This window comes from Nomascus leucogenys, chromosome 16 (genome assembly GCF_006542625.1).
Source record: "Nomascus leucogenys isolate Asia chromosome 16, Asia_NLE_v1, whole genome shotgun sequence".
Taxonomy (NCBI): Eukaryota; Metazoa; Chordata; class Mammalia; order Primates; family Hylobatidae; genus Nomascus; species Nomascus leucogenys.
The window spans coordinates 56,163,253-56,183,954 of record NC_044396.1 but is presented as its reverse complement, the minus strand read 5'-3'; the positions used below and the strand labels follow the sequence as shown (position 1 = coordinate 56,183,954).

General features: G+C 33.2%; 1 protein-coding gene across 49 annotated transcripts in view; it reads right to left on the bottom strand.

Moving 5' to 3' along the window:
- Window positions 1-20,702, bottom strand: part of RIMS2 (regulating synaptic membrane exocytosis 2) — a 776,667-nt gene that overhangs the window by 199,559 nt on the left and 556,406 nt on the right. The window lies entirely within an intron of this gene.

Genomic DNA, 20,702 nt, shown 5'->3' with positions numbered 1-20,702 from the left:
TGAAATAATTTGAGGTTAGAAAACAAATTTTATTCTTTATATTTTTTAACAGAACAACATATCAAGAACTTGTGGGATGATCATTAAATATTTGCACTTTATAATTAAACTTATTCTAAATAGTATTCTTTTAATAAGTACATATTATATTTGTTTTTCAGTTAAATTTAAGAATTAAAGGTACTGGTGTAATTATGAAGCTGTAATCAGTAGTCAAGGATTCCCAAATGCAAAATGTTTTCTGTTGAAATTATCCAGATAATTGATAACAAAATATACAAAGTATAGCTTTAATAAATCTAACTGATTTTTAAAAAGTACAGTGATAAATATAATCTGAACATAAATCAAAATATTATCTGAGGCTTTTTTTCTAATTGAAGCTAAAGAAGTATATTACTTATATAGAAGGGACATATTTTAAAAACTTTTAAAGTTAATTAACTTCAACCATTGAGAAAAAGTAATTTTGATAACTATCTTATTAAATTACATTTTATGAACTTTAAAGAAAACACAAACAATGTGGAATAGACACAAAAGAAGATAAAGAAAATAATGAGAATGACAGAAATAACATATTTAAAATGAACAAAACTAAAAAAGCCAAATTGTGGACTCTCAATGCTAAATTCACCATTTATTATGTACCAAATAAAGTGCAGTGAATAAAAAGGTATTATCAGTGTATACAGCTATTGGCTCACCTCAAGGTGGCAATTGCAGATGAGAAAGCATGGCTACATATATTTATTTTCTAGATTCAATGAGATATACTATAAAAAGAACAATTTCTTTCAACAGAGAACTAAGTATAGAAATTGCTAATATGTCTCATGAGATAAGAATGTGTAATATTTTATCATAACTGTATTTTAAAAGGCAGTGCCACTCAAGAAGAAAACAAAGTACTTAATTTTAATGAAGTTTTTTAAAATTTTTTTGAGATGGAGTTTTGCTCTGTTGCCAGGCTAGAGTGCAGTGGTGCGATCTCGGCTCACTGCAAACTCTGCCTCCTGGGTTCAAGCAATTCTCCTGCCTCAGCCTACCGAGTAGCTGGGATTACAGCTAATTGTTGTATTTTTCGTAGAGACAGGGTTTCACCATGTTGGCCAGGATGGTCTCGATCTCTTGACCTCATGATCTGCCCGCCTCGGCCTCCCAAAGTGCCGAGATTACAGGCGAGAGCCACTGCGCCTGACCAATTTTAATGAATATTTTAATTATTCTTTCAATATCTAAAAACTGCGAAAAAATTAAAATATAACTTATTGACATTGTATATAAAAAAACTTAAAAATGATTATAGTTTTGATCATTTTGATCAAATTTTTCACCATATTTGAACATATTTTGATCATTTGATTTTTGACCCTGAAATTTCACCTCCCAGGAGCTTTCCTAAAGAAATGTCAATGTGCAAAGATGTGTACACAAGTATATTAATCATACCATTGTTTGATAATTGTAAAGACCTTGGGAAAAAAATTCCTAAAGGTGCAAAACAGATAATTATCTAATGCATAATGGTATATCTATAGAATACCATGCATCCATAAAAAATGATGAGGATGTTGTAAATGTGTGTTCATATACTATAAATATATTGCAATTAGTAATTATAAAACAGATTAAACAGTAAAAATAGTAGCATAGAACATTTTTAAATATAAATATATATTTATAAAAAAATATACATATAAACTATAAATAAGACAGAGAACAAAAAAGATTTGAAGACTTATACACTAGAATGTTAGCAGCTATTACTGGGTATTGAAAGTATGTATAAATGCTATTTGATTTCTTATTTGGCTTAATACATGATTTATAAATTTTACACAACTGTATGTTACTTTCATAAGAAGAAAAGTGTAATTAAAAAATACAAGATACAATGTTTATGTGAAAAGCAAATTATCCAGTTTGAAAGTCATATGTTTTTGTTGTAATTTGATTAAAATGTTTTGGAAATAAATGTGAAATGCTTTGTAAATGCAGATGTGAAATTATTCATTACTTAATTTAGCATAAGGACATAGATTTGTTAAATAAAGAATTTGGATGTATTAATTGAAAGTGATAGATAAAAAGAAATCATTCCAAATTGAATAAACTATAGATTTTTCCAGTTTTCATGAATATTAATAGAAGAAAGGATCTGTCATGTTTTAAAATTTTCCATATTAGTGTTTTCAGATGTGAGACTTAAGGAACTACGCAAGAAATTTTTCAAAGTTACTTCTAAATCATTTCTTCAGAATCATTTACCTAGAATGAAATATTTTATAATTTTATAATGAAACTTCATATATTATATACTAGAACTTCATAAAAAATTATGCTTTTTCTTTTTTGAGACAAGATCTCACTCTGCTGCCCAGGATGGAGTGCAGTAGTGCAATCATTGCTCACTGCTGCCTCCACCTCCCATGCTCAAGTGATCCTCCCACCTTGACCTCCTGAGTAGCTGGGTCTACAGGTATGTGGTTACCACATCTGGCTAACTTTTTGTGTTTTTTTAGAGATGGGTTTTTGCCATGTTGCCCAGGCTGGTCTCAAACTTAAGAGTTGAGCTCAAGAGTTCCGCCTACCCTAGACTCCCAAAGTGCTGGGATTATGCGTGTGAGCCATCGTACCCGGACAAGAGTGCTTTTCATTAGATAAATTATTTCTTAAATGTAGATGTAATGCAAGGAATAACAAAAACCAGAACAAACTGAGAAGAAGCATGGAAATAAATACTTCATAAAAAGCAAGTATTATGTACCAAATTATTTTAGTATTGTACTAGTACAAACAGAAGTATTTTATTTTAAAGAGTAAACAACTTAATTGTTCAACTAAGATACACTAGTTTTGAGGCATATTTATTTCCAAATCAATCAACGTTGAGCATTTTTCTATTGTTTTCACCAGGACCTGACACATTTGGAATGAAGGAATATTAATTTGATTTTGCTTATAACAATTTGTTTAAAAATAATATTTCCTTTGCTCCTAGGAATGTTGTAAGAAACCTGAACTCCATCTGTGCTTTAATGAAAAAAGGGAATGAAATGAAAAAGGAAAGAAACATAAAATTGTAATACCTCCAGGCTCACAGTTATGAACACTAGTCTTTTAAATTGGGTTCTAAACCTTAACAACCTATTTTAAATGTTTAGGTTACTTGTTACTGTGTGTAGTTGTCTTGTGTTTCTCTACTAACTCCCCACCATATTCATTAAAAAATACTTCAAGTGAGGTGCTATAGAAAAATTTCACAGACTCCTTTCCCAATAGTAAAAAGAAACTGATACCTAAACTATTTTGGATAGAAGTTGATTAGGAGGGATCTAGTAATCTAAGAAAATAGCATGTGTTTGTTTTGTTTTTGATCTCTAAATTCAGTGAACAGACTAACTGAAATTTTATTATTCAGAGGACCTAGATTTTAGCATTTTTTAGGTTTCGATATTAAAAATCAGGATGTAGCTGTGTGAGATGGCTCACGCCTATAATCCCAGCACTTTGAGAGGCTGAGGCGGGAGGACTGCTTGAGCCCAGGAGTTTGCAACCAGCCTAGGCAACAAAGTGAGAACCTCTTCTCAACAAAAAATAAAAAATTTAGCCGGGGGTGGTAGCATGTGCCTGTGGTCCCATATACATGGGAAGCTGAGGAAGGAGGATTGCTTGAGCCCAAGAGGTCGAAGCTGCAGTGAGCCATGTTTGCACCACTGCACTCCAACCTGAGTGACAGAGTGAGACCTTGTCTCAAAAGAAAAAAAAGAGAAAAAGAAAAAAGGATGTACTTGGTCCATGGGGGAAGATTAGGGTTTTATGCCTGCGGAGTACAGTGGAAGTAACCACCACAGAGTTGACGGGACCTTGAAACTGCTCAGATTTAGGGAATGGGTATATTTACGATACTTAGGATTAAATAAAAACTTTTTTTTTTTTTTTTTTTTTTTTTTGAGACAGGGTGTTGCTCTGTCAGCCAGGCTGGAATGCAGTGGCTCAATCACAGCTCATTATAGAGATTTGACCTCTCAGGCATAAGTGATCCTCCTGCCTCAGCCTTCCAAGTAGCTGAGACCACAGGTGTGCATACCAAGCTCAGCTGTTTTTAGTAGAGAAGAGGTATCGCTATGTTTCCCCGGCTGGTCTCAAATTCCTGGGCTCAAGCAATCCTCCCGCCTTAGTTTCCCAAAGTGTTGGGATTACAGGCATGAGCCACTGTGCCCAGCTAAAGAAAACCTTAAAAAACAGCACTGGTTGAAAAGATACAAGGAGATAAGACTTGGGTTTTAGTCCTGGCTTCACGAGTCCTGTACCTACAAACATGTCACTTCCTGAGCATAAAATTCTTCATCTATAAAACGAATAGTTTTGTACCAGATACTCTTTATAATTCCATCTGCTACAAAACTCCTTTTTTTTTTTTTTTTTAAGACGGAGTCTCACTCTGTCACCCAGGCTGGGGTGCAATGGCGTGATCTCGGCTCACTGCAACCTCTGCCTCCTAGGTTCAAGCGATTCTCCTGCCTCAGCCTCCCGAGTAAGTGAGACTACAGACACGTGCCACCACGCCCGGCTAATTTTTTGTATTTTTAGTAGAGTCAGGGTTTTACCGTGTTAGCCAGGATGGTCTCGATCTCCTGACCTCATGATCTGCCCGCCTTGGCCTCCCAAAGTGCTGGGATTACAGGCATGAGCCACCACGCCTGGCCGGTTGGTTGACTTTGAAGTCAAATGATGTTTAAGTGTTTTTTGTTTTATATTATCATATTTATTTCATTAATATAGATAATGTAAAGTGCTCTAGAAATTTCTAATATTTGTCCTGGTACTGCATTCATTACATTTCCTTTTACAAAATGTTCGTATGTGTGCAGAGGCAGAGAAGAAAATGGAATAAAGGAAGAAGTGAGGGAAAGACAGAGTTATAGAAAGAGGAAGAGAGGAAGAAAGAGAGGATTAGCCAGAGCCCAGGAGAGACAGACAGGACAAACGAGACACTGACTATATTGAGAAATTCATTCAACCAGCAACTTTGTGCAGGAAAAAGAGTCACAAGAGTGCTCTTATGTAGAAGGATCTTTTAGGCTAAAGTGCAAATGCTTCACTATATACATTTCTTTTTTCATAATATACAGTGACAGGTATAGAAGAAAATGTTACTAACCTTCTAGTAACTTAGTTAATTTGTTAGTCACAATTCCTGTATCTTTGAAAAAACAAGATATATTTTGAGGGTAAACTAAATTTTAAAATGAAAAGTCCCTCAGAGAAGAAATATAATGGTTATTGAAATTGCTTCTAAGAAAAGGTACAATAATTGTTTATAAAAGATATAAATATTAGTCAAATTCATTGTGTTAATAGACTACTCCCCATTTGTGTTAGGGACTTTAGAACATTCGACCTTTTACATGATTGCTAAATATCCACATTAAAGGAGATATTATTAACAGAGTAGCATGTATTATCACCCTGTATATACATCTTATCCTCATCTTTTTATGTTTTCATACGACATAATTATCAAATACCACTGTATTCCACATCTGGGATCTAAATTTCTGAACTAAATAAAATTTGTGAACTAAATTTAAATTATATTAACTATGGCATTAAAATGATGATATAAAATATTTTTGAGAGTATTAAAGATATCTTTTACCTTCCATGTCAGGCAGACAAACAGGCACATAAAAAATGAGAAAAAATTCATAATAGAATCCTATGATAATATCTATATTCTTAAAAGGATCCAAACACAACACATGTGATCATGCCCCCCAAACCTTAATGAAAGTGTGAAATAATGAACCTCACTTTTCTCTTCCTTCAAAAAGAGTGGAATCATAAATGGATTCCTATACAGAGAGAGGAGTGAAATAGGGCAAAATTACTAAATGAAAAATATCAGTTGTTAGATACATCACTTCATATTTTCAATGATGTTATAAAATATTTACAATTTCTTTATGCTAATAACACGTTGCAAACAACACACATGTAAGATAAGATGATTAAACTGTGCCTGGAAAATTAAACTGTGCAAACCTACAGAGAAAAATAAAATTTTTGGTACTTAAAGAAACATCATTAAAATAAATTATGATTATAAATTGCAAATGTGATATAAGATTCTAATATAAGAACAGATAAGAAGGATTTGTGAAAGTAATTTCCTCCTTATATCCACGGTGATCAGCCTGGAAAATGATTATACACTTGGGTTATGAATTACAATAAAATCAGTGAAGCTTATGTAGCAATATTGTGACTAAAACGAAAGAAGTACATTTTAACTTTTGCTACATTTTATCCATTTGGCTAAATTTTTTTTACAAAGTGATATTAACACTTTTAGACAAATTAGGATCACCATTAAATTTGAAATAATTATTTTTAATAAAAAAAGAAATATTTAGATATATGGATTTTAAATAGTACTCATGCTTGGACACCAAATTGTATTGCTTTTTCCCAAGATGCTGCTGCTGATTGTTATTGGTCAAGTGTACAAGAATGACTACATAGAGCAGCTAATGTCATGTAGCATAACATTACCTTAGAATTCAAACGAATGTATCCTAAATGTTTCATGAATAGGAAAATCTCATCAAGTGTTTCCATTCAATACTGAGAATAAACAGGAATTAACAATTAGATGAGGTCACTCTCAGATTAAGAAGGATGAGAATTAGATGGAGAGACATCAGGACAGACTAGGAGAAACTGGATTGAGATTTAATTTTTTTTTCTTTTTTCTAAATGTAATATTGGCTCCAATGACTTTTAACCTTTCAAATGCCCTTGTGTGAAAACTAGCTACATTGAGGATCTTAAATATAATTGCCAACTAGAGTGAGTTGTTCTCCAGGATGTTAAATACCCCTTTCTGAATTCCTCTCTTATTGCTCTCCTCTTCCCAGACCTCTAGTATTGTTTTCTCGTAATATTCTCTGCACAATGTCCCCATTCTTGGTTTGGCCTTCCAGGCTTTAAAATTTCTACATCCTTCTCTTTGGCACTGTAAGGCCACCATTTCCTAAGGTTAAGGACATGGGTTCTGGCACAAAGTCATTGCTTTGGTTAAAATTCCAGCTTCAAACGTCTTGGGTAACTTATTTAACTAACCTGTACTTCAATTTTTCAATCTGTAACTAGGAATAAAAATAGTACCAAATACAGTGTTAAACTCAATTATGTATTAAAACAATTTATACTGATTTAGTTATCCGAAATATTGACTGCATTTTAAAAGAAGAGTTAAGAAATTTGATTGAGAAAATGCACAATAAAAATTGGTTTTGATCACTGAGTCCTCCTTCCTCAACTACTCTAAAACTTTCCCAAACTCCTTGTCAGAACTAGTTCTTATACTGAATCTCCCAAGAGAAGATGTAATATGTGGAATTAACAATCTAGCCATCAATTATTCATTATCATTCCAAGTTTTTTAAGTGGGACCTATTGCAGCTAGAATAAAAACAATGAGTTTTTACATAACTTGAGCATCTGGGTTCATTCAACTGAGCCTTATATACTTGAGTTACAAACTAAGAATATCCAATTATAGGGAGCTTCTTACTATATCTCCAATATTGAGTTCAGTGCAACATGTTGTGTGGTTTACTGGTGGTTCATTAGCAAGAACTCCCTCTATTTAATTTGTGGTGACTTTAAAGAAAAACCTAATCACTGATTACTGTAGCTAAGTGGATATTGTAAAACTTATCTCTCAAAGGTTACTAGAAAAACCCTATTTGCCAAATCAAGTGATCATTCATCAGCACCATTCTATTGGACCTTACTTCAGCATTTGCTAAAATTATTACACTGTCCTTGACATTTTATTCAACTGTTTGGCCCTGTACTTTTCTCTCAGTTCACTCTTTATCAAGCTACTTTGCTGGCTCATCTTTCTCAGCTGATTTTTCAAATTTATGCATTTCCCAAGGTGTTGTTATAGCTTTCCTTTTTATTCTATCCTTGAGTGGTTTTTTATTTAATTCCATATCTTCAATGTCCCATCAATGCTGAAGGCTCTATCCTTCAGCTTCTACCTTTCCCGTAAGCTCTAAGACTCACATTTCCAGTTGTCTCCTAGTCATCCCCAAGTGAGCCCCATTAGCATCTAAAACTCAGCTTGCCCCAAACAAATTAAAATTGTATCTCCTATCTGTTCTTCTCCTATAATAATTATCAATGAATATCTACAATATCCAGAATCTATTTCTTTGTTAACTGTCTTGCCTGTTCTTGGACTATGTTAGCCCTAAATATCTCTCAATCTTTTTTGGTTTCTTGCCCACTGCTTTAGATTCAAAGCTTTAGTCCCTTCTTTGATTTCTAGCTAAACCCCTTAGTCATACTGTCTCTTTCACTTTGAGTTCTGAAGCTGCAGGCTAACCTCACCCATGACCATGCCCCTGTGGACCCCTATCTTGGGAGGGGATCTCAGTTGCTTGGGATGTGTTAGATTAGGTAAATTATTTTTTCTATTAGCATATCAGAACTATTTCAGTAACATATAAAATCCATTTTAATTTTCTATATTTTCAATAATTTTAAAAGTCAGATTTATTGAGGTATAATTTACATAAAGTAAAATTCACACAACTTAGTACAAAGTTCTGTGACATTTGACAAATGGATTTAGTCATGTAAACTCACCACAATCAATATACAGAGTATTTCTATCATCCTAAAAATTCCCTGATGCTGCTTTGATGTCAATCCTCTTCCTGCTTGCCCAGGTAACCACTGATCACATTTATGTCTAGCTTTTTCTTTTTCTTCAGTAATCTTTTTAGTCTAGAATTTTACTTGCTGAAGGCAAAGAAAATGAAATGTAACAAAGCTGTAGAGACTACACAGTTAAAATCTACTATTTTAGAACTTAGTACTACTGTTCTCTGAAAAATTAAATTCTTAAAAAGAATAATACTCTGTATATCCCAGGAATTGTGCTAAGAGCTTTGCATGTATTATGAGTCTGTCACTTAATCAGCACAACTATATGTGCTAGGACTTTTTTTTTCTCAATTTTACTTACTAGACAATTTACACAAGGTCATATAACTAGTAGGTGGCAGAGATTGACGTGCCCTTCTCCAAAACTTATGATCAAAAATATTGTCATGAAATGACCCTTCTTTCTCTCTCTCACACACATATGCACAGAGTCAAATTTTATTTCATTCTTTTCTCTTTTTCCAGCATCTTTCCTTCCTTTTGACATCTTCTCCCTTTTCTTTTTGAGCAGTTTCTCCTCTGTCCATTTTTTTTAGTAATATTTCATCTGATTTCCCTATGAACCCATCCTTGGACTATAATATGTCATTCTTTAATATTTTTACAGATTTCCTTAAATTCTCACCCCTTTACTCTAAACAAGCCTATCAACCTCCTTCATACTCAGCACGATCTATAATCTATAACTACGTTCTTCCCATAAGTTATGCAACATAATGTATTAATCAAATTACTTTACATAGCTTTCTTCATGTCAACTTATTTTGAAATATATATATGTGTGTGTGAGTGTATATATATATATACACACACATACATATATATACAGACACACACACACACACACACACTTGTTTTGAGATAGGGTCTTGCTGCGTTATCCAGGCTGGAGTGCAGTGCTGCAATTATAGCTCACTGTAGCCTCCAACTCCTAGGCTCATGACATCCTCCCACTTCAGCCTCCCAAGTAGCAGGGACTACAGGCTTGTGCCACCACACCCAGCTAATTTTTAAATTTTTTTGTAGAGATGGGGTCTTGCTTTGTTGTTCAGGCTGGTCTCAAACTCCTGGCCTCAAGTGATCCTGCCTGCCTTGGACTCCTAAAGTGCTGGGATTACAGGCATGCACCACCATGCATGGCCAATTTACCTTCTTATATATTATGTTTTCATCACAGATATAGAAGTATAGAGCTTTAAATGGGCAAAGAGGAAGGGATCTGAAAAAAATCATAAGTTAAAATCACTATGTTCTAATGAATATTAAGTATTGTTACATGTTAATATTTACTAAATATTTGATCACGAACTTGGCTTATTACAAATGTACTCTTCCATTTCAATTCAGAAAATTTAAGAAATATATTTTAATCATAACTACTATCCAGTGCTACACTTTGCTTATTCATCTTCCTGTAAAACTTAAAGTTTGAAAACTCCCTTCTCCTTCACTGATGCTTAAATGCCTGCTTGCAAAAATACTTTATAGCATAAATTATTCTCCTCTTCTAAACTTTAATTCCCTTACTTTATCTTCTGTTTAATGGTCTTTAGTATGATGTATTTCCCGGCTACTTTACATAGCTGGTTTCTTCTTACTCTTCTGGTTTAGTCTTCTGGTTTAGTTCAAACATCACTTCCTTAGATAAGACTTCCTGGATTATTCCATCAAAAATAGCTCCTTCCCCACCCCAATCCCACTAGGTTACATAAGAATTTTAAATAAGAGCACTTAAAACTAAGTTTAACTTTTTAGGGACTACTTTCTCTCAAAAAGATAATTTCCATGAGGGGAGATCTTGTATGTCTATGTCACTGGTATGTCTCCAACACCTAGAATAAGGCCTGATACATACATATTTAGTAGATGCTTGTTGAACAAATAAAATTTTTGGAATATGAAATATCTTTATAGTAGAATAAGAATTTCAGAAATAACCTTTCCTTTATGGAGAGCAATTATATTGTATTACAGTTTAATATACCATATAATAACCAGGAATGATTTGAGTCTAGCATAGCCAAATTTGCTGGTTATTTGGCTATTTTATAAGGAGATTTTAATAGTCTGTCTTGGAATTTTATTCCTATCTTAATAAAGACTCATATTTTCACTACTAACACCTGAAATCTAGAATTGACTATAATTCTAAGCACAAAATATACATTTGGGCATTAGAAAAATATTTAAAGAAGGAATTTGAATAGTTTAAAATGATTTTTATTAACAACATGCTTTTGGCCACCTGCTACACATTTAATGAAAAATTTCTCTAATTTTAAACACAACTCTTCAATCCTAAATGAGAAAAGTGGTAGACTATGTCTTTTTGTGTGTTTTCCTTTTTTGAAATTTATTTGCTTGCTATTGAAGTGGAAAATTTTTCATTTTGGCTGGTCATTTATTTTTATTTTTCTGTTGGTTGAAAGTATACACACACACACACAAACACACAAATGATCAACCCTCAACCTTATTTTTTAACAATGATGAAACTGAGACTGGAGAAATTAAGAAACTCGTCCAAGATCACATTGGCCTTCTAATTTCATGTTTTATTGCCTATACCAACATGCCTCTAAACAGGGCAACAGAGAATAAAACATTACTTGTTTTATTGTTCTTTAACAAAAGCATGGCTTTGGGTTTTTTGTCTTGCTTTGTTTTTTGTTTTTTTGAGATGGAGTCTCTGCTCTGTCGCCCAGGCTGGAGTGCAGTGGCGAGATCTCGGCTCACTGCAAGCTCCGCCTCCCGGGTTCACGCTATTCTCCTGCCTCAGCCTCCTGAGTAGCTGGGACTACAGGCACATGCCCACCCCGGGTAATTTTTTGTATTTTTAGTAGAGATGGGGTTTCACTGTGTTAGTCAGGATGGTCTCGATTTCCTGACCTCGTGATCCACCCGCCTTGGCCTCCCAAAGTGCTGGGATTACAGGCGTGAGCCACCGCCCGGCCTTTTTTTTTTTTTTTGAAAAATCTAGAAGTAATTTGTCTTGTTTCTGGTTCTACAGATGAACAAATGAAGTGTCCAAGCTATAGTCCAATGCCCAGTTCTACTATTAAAAGAAATTTTCTCTTTTTAAAAATAATCCTAGAAGTGGGTATTATCCAAACTCCTTACTAATTCATCATTACAGGTTACTGATGTATTAAATCTGGATTCAAAATCCTACTGATTTTGCTTATAACAAACATAAATCATAAATAAAGAGTTAATGATATTTATCTAAAATCCTCGGCATAATTTGAGTTGTGTAATAATTAATAAGAGCTACCATTCTTTGATTATTTACTATGGATGAAACTTTGTAACAAGTTCTCTACAGACATTACTTTCAATTTCTTTCAAATTACAAAAAAAGAAATGTGTTTCTAATGTATATGTCAAAAAATTCTTCATTTAAATGGCTGTATATGCATATAACTTATTTAGCCATTGCCCCATTATTTAATATTCATGGTAAGATCATTTTTATTGTTACAAATAATGCTTAGTGAACATATCATACATATGTTTTTATTTGAATTTCTATTTCTACAAAGTCAAAAGTCTATGAACATTTTTAAGATTCTTCATTTATATTGCAGAAGTGCTTTTAGAAAGGTTATGCTAAATTTCACTGCTACTCTGTTATCACACTCTTACCATGGTTTTTTTATAATTTTTTCTCTCCACGTACAGGCATCACCATGGTGTTTTAAATAGGTGGACATATCTCATTTAAAATAGTATTTATTGGGTCATGACTGAAATAAAATGTTTTCATATATTTACTTACCACTCCATTTCTTCTTTAGAGAAATGTCTGTATATATCCTTTGCCCATTTTTTCTATTAGAGTTTTATTGAATATATACTTTGTAAAAGTTATTCAGATGTTAAGGCTTTTAATATTTTATCTGAGTTGCAGCAAATATCTTCCCAACTTGTGTGCCTTTTATTTATGATGATTTTGATATTCTGAAGTTTATACCTGCCACATTGCACTCAGGATTCTTCCTCTTTTTAAATTTATTTAATTGCTTCTATTTTTAGGATGGCTTTCTTTTTTCACAGAAATAAATATTTTATGCTTTCATTAAAACATAATTAACCCCTTAATCTAGCTGGAGTTTATTAAGATTAATAAGAAGTGTTAAGCAACCAGCCCAAAGTCATATCCCTACTGACTGGCAGAACCTGAATAATAATTCGTACCTGTCTGATTTCAGTGTTCTTGCTCCTTCCACCCAACTGTTTTTCAGAAATGATAAAGCTTAAGAGTACAGGTGCAATAAGCTTGATGCATAGATTTGCCTGTCAGTTATCTCCTGAACTAGCAGTCACAAACTAGTATATTTGTAATGCATATAACAAAGAATTAATTCTAGATCATGGAAATAATGCATACACATCAAGATGCAGATGATTTGAAATAAAAATTCAGTTTTCATGTATTTTTATAAAAAATAAAATTCTTCATTTATGGTGCTTGCTCTGTACTGGACACAGTTTTCATGTGTTTTGTACACTATATTTTGGCTAACTTATCTTTGCAATAACCATTTGAGGTAGTACTATAATTACTCCCATTTTACAGATGAGGAATCTGAGGCACAGGGTAACTTTCACAAGATCATGGAGCAAGTAAGTGGTGGAGCTGATGAGGCAGTTTAGTTCCACAATCTGCTCTTATACTGCTTCTCAGACCAACATTTCTTACAGGAACAAGTATTTTCCCTAACAGCTGAAATTTTTAGGAAACAGAATTAAGGTGGGTGATAGGCGTAGGTAAAACAGAATGTTACAGTTTTCAGAATGTATGAGTAATATATATTTTTTTCAAGTTTTATGTACATTTATTATATATTTCTCAATTATTATTTTATTTATTTATTTATTTATTTTATTATTATACTTTAGGTTTTAGGGTACATGTGCACAATGTGCAGGTTTGTTACATATGTATCCATGTGCCATGTTGTTTTGCTGCACCCATTAACTCATCATTTAGCATTAGGTATATCTCCTAATGCTGTCCCTCCCCCCTCCCCCCACCCCACAACAGTCCCCTGAGTGTGATGTTCCCCTTCCTGTGTCCATGAGTTCTCATTGTTCAATTCCCACCTATGAGTGAGAACACACGGTGTTTGGTTTTTTGTCCTTGTGATAGTTTACTGAGAATGATGTTTTCCAGTTTCATTCATGTCCCTACAAAGGACACGAACTCATCATTTTTTATGGCTGCATAGTATTCCATGGTGTATATGTGCCACATTTTCTTAATCCAGTCTATCGTTGTTGGACATTTGGGTTGGTTCCAACTCTTTGCTATTGTGAATAGTGCCGCAATAAACATACGTGTGCATGTGTCTTTATAGCAGCATAATTTATAATCCTTTGGGTATATACCCAGTAATGGGATAGCTGGGTCAAATGGTATTTCTAGTTCTAGATCCCTGAGGAATCGCCACACTGACTTCCACAATGGTTGAACTAGTTTACAGTCCCATCAACAGTATAAAAGTGTTCCTATTTCTCCACATCCTCTCCAGCACCTGTTGTTTCCTGACTTTTTAATGATGGCCATTCTAACTGGTGTGAGATGGTATCTCATTGTGGTTTTGATTTGCATTTCTCTGATGGCCAGTGATGATGACTTTCTTCACAGAATTGGAAAAAACTACTTTAAAGTTCATATGGAACCAAAAAAGAGCCCGCATCGCCAAGTCAATCCTAAGCCAAAAGAACAAAGCTGGAGGCATCATGCTACCTGACTTCAAACTATACTACAAGGCTACAGTAACCAAAACAGCATGGTACTGCACCACAATAGAAACATAGATCAATGGAACAGAACAGAGTCCTCAGAAATAATGCTGCATATCTACAACTATCTGATCTTTGACAAACCTGACAAAAACAAGAAATGGGGAAAGGATTCCCTATTTAATAAATGGTGCTGGGAAAACTGGCTAGCCATATGTAGAAAGCTGAAACTGGACCCCTTCCTTACACCTTATACAAAAATTAATTCAAGATGGATTAAAGACTTAAATGTTAGACCTAAAACCATTAAAATCCTACAAGAAAACCTAGGCAATACCATTCAGGACATAGGCGTGGGCAAGGACTTCATGTCTAAAACACCAAAAGCAATGGCAACAAAAGCCAAAATTGACAGATGGGATCTAATTAAACTAAAGAGCTTCTGCACAGCAAAAGAAACTACCATCAGAGTGAACAGGCAACCTACAGAATGGGAGAAAATTTTTGCAACCTACTCATCTGACAAAGGGCTAACATCCAGAATCTACAATGAAGTCAAACAAATTTACAAGAAAAAAACAAACAACCCCATGAAAAAGTGGGTGAAGGACATGAACAGACACTTCTCAAAAGAAGACATTTATGCAGCCAAAAAACACATGAGTAATATATTAATAATTTAGCAGTAACATGACCTTTAATTTCCAATGCAGATGAAATTTTATATCTAAAAAGAACTAAAAAATGGTGCATTCCAAACCTCATTTTAAATGACTTACTTAATCACTAAATAGCTACTTGTTCCATAGTTATTTGTTCCATGTTGGGGTATCCTTACTCTTTTGAGTCCCAAGAGCTTTAACTCTTTTATTTGAATATTTATAAGCTTTGGTAAATTGAGCTTAAGTATTATACTTTATTAATAGAAGCTGTCATATAATTTGTGATATATTTTTATATTATACGTACATATATATTTCATTTGAGATTTTTTCGTTTAGATGTATCGTAATAATACTTAATAAAATATTTAAGCTTAAGCTTATATAAAATATTCCTATATACTAACATTTAAAGTATCTAGCCCAGTATTGAACATAGCATTGACACTTTGTGCCTCCTTATAGACTGAGTGATTTGCATTTTCAAGATTTCACGGTACTAGGGTTATATAAGGTTTTCATGACTGAGCCATCTTGAGTATCTCTGTCTTTGACTTTCATAAATAATACCGAGTTAATCAAATAAAGGATGCAATCAATGCACACAGAGTATCTATAAAATGGATAGAAGGTGAAATATAATTGATAATAATAATTAAGATTTTAGAAAATTTCAAGAACAGCTTATATATGCATTTATATGTGTCCGTACATGCACATATATTAAATTACTACTATAATGAATGTTACTTCTCTTTACTTTTTAGGACATAAGTATAACAACATGCCATATAAAAGCACAGAGCATTCAAAATATGTCATATATGCCACTCAAATCTGACAAGAATTGATATGCAAGTTTGAAGTGATACATGTTATAGTCTGAATATTTGTGTCTCCTCAAAATTCATGTTGAAACCCTAACAACTAAAGTGAGCATATTAGAAGATGGAGCCTTTGGCGGGTAATTAGGTCATGAGGGTGTTACACGATTTGTGCCATAATGAAAGAGGCCAATAATTGTATTAATTTTTAGAAATTTTACTTAGCTAGCCCTAATAGGAAGTGATTATTTTACTAAACATTATAATTACAACACAAAATATATGTTACTTATCCCCAACTGTATTTTTATTAAGAAATGTTGGAAATCTATTCAATTTGAATTGTTAAGCTTTTCAAATTAACTTAGTATCTGGAAGACAAATGGATCAGTCTGAAACAGTAATTTATAACATATTTTCTCAAACTCTTAAGGTAGCACAGACCCAACTATAATAATTTAATAATTATTAACATAGCATAACAAAATAAATATCACAATAATAATAATTGATCTAAGAGACTGGTGAGAAACATAGCTGACAAAACATTTTTTATGTTGAGATCTCCTTATGAGTAAAATGATATATTACACAAGCACTAATCTTGTCAGATGCTCTAAATCAGCTCTGGAAGTAATTCTAAAAATTGATGTAGTTGAAATTTAAGATGTTGTTTCATGTAACTTAATAGTATTTTAAAATTTATTTTGTATTAGACTTGTTTAACAATTATTTTAAAAAATTGTCATATGAAATTTCATATGAGTTAGAACAGGTATAATACACCCTAATAAAGCATGCTACTTCTCATTTAAAATAAATTTCATTATGATTAGCAAGTGCTAAGTCAACATATTTTGCTGCTTCAAAATGTGTAATCAATTCCTCCATTTATTGTGTAGAATGATGTTGTAGTGATTGTAATTGGACCTCGTAATGCAATTGAAGGTCTTATAATTGTGGTTTAAAACATAAAACATACACTTTGACCAAATATATTAGTGAAGTAATTGGACATGTGAAATTATTTCTCCATCATATTTTGGGCTAAAATTTATAAAGAAAGATAACCAACTTGCATATTAATTGGAGATGTGAGTGACAGGCTAATAAAGATATTACCTTTTATTGGTCACATACTACAGTCAGTTTTTGAAAAGCTTAACTTTAGCTTGCTTTTATTAAACAGGTGAAATACATTCTGAATTGCTTGTCACAAAATTTACTGCTTCCTTTTCTAAAATGATTTCCTTTTTCTCTGAATGTTTTCTTATCCTCTGTATTATTCTCTCTTTACTCTTACTTTGGAAGAGAATGCATTAGTCTTTATTTATCTCTAGGCTTATGTGAGTTTGTAGAATCCCAAACACAATGCTGGTTAACATAGACCATGTCTCCTTTACAGTATTAGGGGTCTGTAACAGAAATCCAGAAAGCTCAGACTTCAACTTCCTCATACTAGGAAGAAAAGAGGTGTTATAGATCTATAGCTACCATTACAATTTTAAAAGTGTATGTTAAGAAAGACTTCAAATTATGTTTAGTTAACTATGATAATGAATTTAGAACTTAATATTTGAAGACAATAAAACATTTTTGCCTCCATAAATTTAAACATTCCACATACATCCTAGATGCCATTTTTTTTTGTAAGAAAAGTTGCTTCCATTATTAATCCTCTCATCTTTGGAGTCTTCAAATTCTCTCAACCAAGTCCTTTTCCTCTGCCTTTATGCATATCATAAAGATGCCTTTGCTCAACCTCTAAGTTGTACCTCTGAATTTTCTTCCCCCTCTAAGCTTAAATTCCTTATTATTCTCCTTGTTTTGCTACTACTGAATTACATGGTTCATTCCTTCCAACCAGCACTCATTCTTAACATTTTCCAGTCGGTACTGTCAAAACCCTACTATCCTGAGCTTCTTTCTCTAATTCTTTCTGCATTGCTTAGAGACCTCCTAATCTTTTCTACTGTGGTCTGAAACCCTATTGCTTTTACTTAAATACAATATATCCCTCAGCTTCATCAGAGAACGTTCATTTCCCTTCCTATCATGAATGGAATGTTGACCCTTCAAGAATACTATCTCCCCTGAGGGAAACATTCTGAAGGGAAGCCGCTCAAAATCCTTTAACTTACATATATGCTATAGAATCCCAGAAATGCATCAGCATTCTTGGTATAAATTGCTGCTTCCACATGTTTACTTTTCTAATCTATGTGAAGTCTATGCCTTTCATGTTCATACCATTATTCTTCCTTGTTGCTACCATCTATATTCTAGGCAATTTCCTTCACATATCTATCAAGCTGAGGCCCTCAATAATTTCAATGTCTGTGTAAAAATGCTAGCATCAAAATTTGTTGCTTTATTTGCATTCCCAAACTGTAATCCATGCTCCATCTTGGAAACTCACTCCTCGAAACAAACATTGTATCTTCACATTATTTCGAATTGTCCAACATCTGAAAATTCTAAAGATAATTAAATTGTCTCTCATAATAACCTGCTCAGTTTGCTTCTATTGCCTTAGATATCACCACAAATTTCAGTTCTATCATTGAGACCTTCTCTCCCAATTCATGAAAAATTCTGCATGATTTCACGTGAAAACATGATTTAACACAACTAACATCCTTCCCAATCCATTTGAACATTACCTCAACTACTTCCCTTGCCAACCACCCTTGACATCCCTATTCTTCTCTTCTTTCTATATAACCGCGCACAAAGTTCCAACTGTGATCTAAATTATTAATTACTACATCCTAAGTGTGCTAATGAGCCAATCATTACAAAATCTTACAGAACCAATGCCATCACAAATTTAGGGTCTCCACTCAGCTAAACTATAACCATTCTTCAGGATATCCTTGGGGACCTTCCTGTCTTATTTCCCATGGTATTCTTAACTTAAAAATTTCCCCAAGCCATCAAGAAGCCTAGTTTATATTAACTACCTACCTTCATTTTTTTCTTTTCCATCTCCTTTCCCTTCTCTTCCATTTGGTTTCTACCTACAACTTTACTGAATCAATAAGGCAAAGATCATTATTGTCTAGTTCTACCATTTAACAACATATTTGTCTTCTCTGGAATTTGTCTCTGCTGATTATACCCCTTTCTTAAGATTCACTTCTATCATAGATTTTTTTAAAATTCTCTTCTTTCATGAATATCCTGTCTTTAATCATTTTCAACATAGTTTTCTGGCTTTTGTTCTTTCATCCATTCCTTAAATGTAAATAAGTGCTGGTGATCCCCAAATTTTGATTCTTGTCTCTCTTCTTACTCTTCGTATGCTACTGACAATTCCATTAATTCCAGTGGCATCACTTGAATGCTGATATGCTACCCTAGTCTATGTCTTTAGCCCAGACTTCTCTCCTGAATTCCAGACCACCAATCACCTCTATAAGATATTTATACTTGAATATTTCAAATGAGGCTTAAATTTTACCTATCCTAAAAGTGAACTCTATCTTTCCCCTGAAACTTGTATAACACATATTCCCTATCCTGATAAAATATACCATCAAACATTTCAGTCACCTGAAATCATCTTATTCCTCCTCTTTCTGCATCAATAATATCCAGCCTGATCAGTGACCAGGACTTGTAGGTTCTACATCTTTATATAACTTTTCATGTATTGATTGCCTCTACTGTTACCTTAATTCAGACCATTATCATTTCTTAACTGATTCATTACACTATTCCCATATATGATCTTTCTGCTTATATTGCTCCAGTCCATCTTTTATATAACTGCCAAAGTAATCTTTCTAGAAACAAATATCTGACCTATTCTGTTGCTTTATATGTGTCAGTAACCTACATAATCTTTATAAATCTGGTCTCTGCCTACTTTTGCCAAACTTGTGTGAAGCTATTGGCCATAGTGTTTCCTCTGCCTGAAATGCTCTCTACATAAGAGGCTAACAGTGTTCTAGCATTTAATATTCAACTAAATTCCTCTATGAAGTCTTTCTTGAACTAATATCCATCCTCCCCAGGGGAAAGGAATCACACCATCTTTTCTGATTCCATTATATTTTATATATGTGTGTATATACATGTGCATACATATTTTATATACACATAAAATATATATACACTCACACTAGGAAATGCCTGCAAGGATAGGGAGCTATTGTGTGTCTCCTGTTACTCCCAGCACCTAGAACAGTATCACGTGTTCAAGTTTCAGCTCAAATGTTATCTCTTCCAAGACACTTTTTCTGACTGTCTAGTTGAAATAAACTTCATTTCAGTTTATATCTCTGTAGAATATATTGTCAGAATAAGCTGCCTTGACACATAAACAGAGCATATTATCCACATCTCTTAACTCTTCAGTGATATTGATAGCTTTTTTAGGGTATTAGGTCTTTGGTATTCTCCACAGTGTAGAACACTGATGAACTCATGTTAGAAATCAAATACTTTTGGAATTATTTTAAAAAGCAAGGAACTAGTTCTAAGTCTAAAATGCTTGAAACCAAACATATGTGTGTGTGTGTGTGTGTGTGTGTGTACCTAAATATACATACGCATACACACACATCCTATTTGCCTTTAGTTATTCAGTTGATGGAAAAATTAATCTATACATATTACATAAAAATTAATTATTTTGCTTTTACCCATCTAATTGGAGCAGTTGCTGTTGACAGTTGAATATACAAATACCTAAATTAAAATGCTCACAAGA